Below are 3,243 nucleotides of genomic sequence, written 5' to 3'. Positions count from 1 at the left end.
CAGGGCAACATCTGTTATCTGAAATACTTCAATTGGTATACCATCTATTCCTGGGGCCTTATTTTTTGCTATTTCCTTCAAAGCAGCTTGAACTTCTATTTGTGAATAACAGTGCTCAGAGAAACTTATCTCTATTTTCTTCATAATTCTGCTGAAGGCTCTCTATCCAAACCCGGTTGAATTGAATTCGGGATATTTTTTTAACCCATACGATGAATTATATTTTTATTTTCTCTTTAGGATAAATGGGCCACTTTGGTGAAAATATTTATTGTAGCTGTCTTTATTTGCCACTGTGATGGCATAGTGGTAAGAAGTTATGGTGCCTAACCAAAGGCATGCAATTGGATTCTACCAGGATAAAGATGGGCAATTTCCTCCCATGAAAATTACAGCCTCTGAAAAAGTGCTGAAAGATCAGCTATGGATCAGTTCTGACTCAAAGACACACAACGATAACTGTGATTCAAAGAGGAAAAACAGTAGTCCTTAGGAATTATTGTCACCTCCTCTGTCTCATGGTGAATAGAAAGAACATCTTCTTTTGACTCTTGACATTCACATGCCATTGTTAGCTACAGTTGATTGACTGCTAACTAATAGGGTCCTTGAATACAATGAAATTAGACTGCTGTCACTCCTAAGGTTTTCACTGGTTGGCTTTTGGAACTGGAACATGAGAGATTTCTTCCTAGTCTTAGTCTTGAAGCTATGCCTCAAAATGTTCAGCATCATAGTTAACACATAACTCCACTGACAGACAAGTAGGTGCTTGACATACACTGGCTTTTTTTATTATTTATTATTAATTTTAGTGAAAATTTACAGAGACTTTAGGTTTCCATTCATTCATTCATTGTTGCACTGTTTTTGTTGTTGTTAAGTGTCATTGAGTTGAACATGAAACATAGTGACCCTATAAACAAAAAATCTGAACCCTGTTCTGTAACTATCCTTGTTTCTCTAATGTTTTTAGAGTTGCCAAAGGCATGTTGCTTAGGAAGTGGAGGCTAATCCTACTTCCAAATCTGTCGTAATTTGGGACCTCCACCAAACATTGTCCACCATGAGTAAACTTTACAATATTTGACACACCAGTGGCACAGTGTTCAGCATCACAGCAACCACAATTTATCTCGGTACAGAATACTGATAGATGAGTGTTGTACCACTTAGGAGAATGTTCTTCCCAAACACAAGTAACACTAGGCCCAACTGACTTTTAAATACAAAAGCCCACCCACCAGGTCCTGATTTGACTTAAACAAGAGTTTTCCAGCCCACAGCTATTGTTAGCTAAAACCAGTAAATCCAATCAGCTCACACACATAGCAGCCACTCATGAGGAGAGAGGGAAAACAGGGATGGGGGTGGTGGTGTCACTGAAGGGGAAGGTGAGCTAAAGTGGGGTTGTTGTTGTTCTTATGTGATGTCACGATAATTGCGACTCATAGAGACCCTATGTACAACGCAGCACTAAATTCTACACTATCCAGTGCCAAACTTATTGTCTTAGACAGTCCCACACCTATTACTCCAGTCATCGAATCAATCCATCTCACCGAGGGTCTTCCTCTCCTGCACTGTCCCTCCAAACTACCAAGCATGACGTCCCTCTCCAAGGACTGGTCTCTCCTTGCAATAGGTCTAAAATATGTCAGATGAAGCTTCAGAATCTTTGCCTCCAAGGAGCAGCGTGGTCTTACCCTCTTTAGGACAAATATGTTTGTTCTTCTAGCAGCCCATGGTATAGTCAGTATTCTTCTCCAGCACCACAACTCAAAGATATCAATTATCCTTCTTTCATCCATTGTCATTGTCCAGTTTCCTGATGTATAGCAAGTAATTGCAAAGACTATGGCCGGGATCAGGTGCACTTTAATCTCCATACTGACATAGTTGCTCTTCAGTACTTTGAAGAGGTCTCTGACAGCAGACTTTCCCCAATGCAATTTGTCTGTTTATTTCCTGGCTGCTGGTGCCAAGAGTGTTGATTGTAGACCCAAGAAACTGCATATCGAGGATATGCTCTTCTTTACTCCAAGCCAGTGGTTGATTTGTGTGTGCTGTTTTGTACAAAGTGGCTTTGCCACCTCCACAAATTGTGGTATCCAGAGTCTGCAATGCCCTCTCCCCCCAGGAACTCTCGTAGCTCTTTTTTTAGTGGCTGGAATTGGGCTATGCAAGATATCATTCTTTCAGTCTATTGTCAGTTTTTGGGGACTCTGGGAGAGTTTAAAGATTGAGAAGGTAACTGCTGAACATATTTTTGTCCTTTTGAGAGACACTTTAGAGTTAGTTTTGGGTGGGTTTTTGGTGTGTGTTTGGTTTTTTTCCCCTTTTTTAAAATTCCTTATTGTCAGTACAACAGTTTTTCTGTGCCTCACAGGCATTTGACATCTGGGTCTACAGCAAGAAGCAGGTCATCAACATATTGCAAAAGGTTTCTAAAAGCTGACTAGTAAGGCATACAAGTAAATTCCTCAAGCTTTTGGAGCTTTCTACGGATGTCTACAGCTGATTGAAATACAAAAGTGAGGTTAACGGCCCTTGTGTTCTCAGAAAGCGTTGGATCAAAAAAGGGTGTACACTTGAAAAACCTCACAAAGTCTCTCCAAAAATGTCCCTGGGGAATTCCTCTGGGCCTTACATTACTTAAGTAGTTTTACTTAAGTTGGTTGCTTTATGAGAAGTTGCTAGAAGACCTGACAGTAAAACTTGGTCATAAGCATCTACTGACTGGGTCCTTCAGTAATGCTGGGGTCCCATTCAGGACAGCTAACTAGCATGATTTTGTGCCTTTCCTGAGTTGTTCCTGGGAGATTTTCTAGGGTAAGTTTTTCAGTAACAGATAGGATACATTTGTGGTTAGGGAGGATCTAGATGTTTCCTAGTTGGGCCGGACAAGTGGGTACTTAGAGAGGTTCTCAGTTAGGGGTGAATGCCTAGAGAAATTAAAAATCTGAGCCTTTTGGTCTTTCTATTGTGCTAGGTCAGTTAATTCACCGCAAAGGGGAGAGAAGGGTGGTCTCTTCCAGATCCTCCCTTCCTTCTACTTTGGTGGTTTTTGTTTTGTTTTTTCACTTAGAAAGGAAACAAGCTTAGAACATCTTAACTGAAAGAGTTCAAATAACATTGGAAGAGACCAGGATTTTATTCTGGGTGAGTTTTCCATCCTAGGTACACAGGATCAGAGTTTGTCAACAAGATCCCCAAGTAGTTAGACTTTTTGATTCTTCTATC

This window comes from Elephantulus edwardii, unplaced genomic scaffold (genome assembly GCF_000299155.1).
Source record: "Elephantulus edwardii isolate Elephantulus edwardi_28Jun2011 unplaced genomic scaffold, EleEdw1.0 scaffold00156, whole genome shotgun sequence".
NCBI classification, from domain to species: Eukaryota; Metazoa; Chordata; class Mammalia; order Macroscelidea; family Macroscelididae; genus Elephantulus; species Elephantulus edwardii.
Note: the sequence above shows the minus strand (reverse complement) of the source record.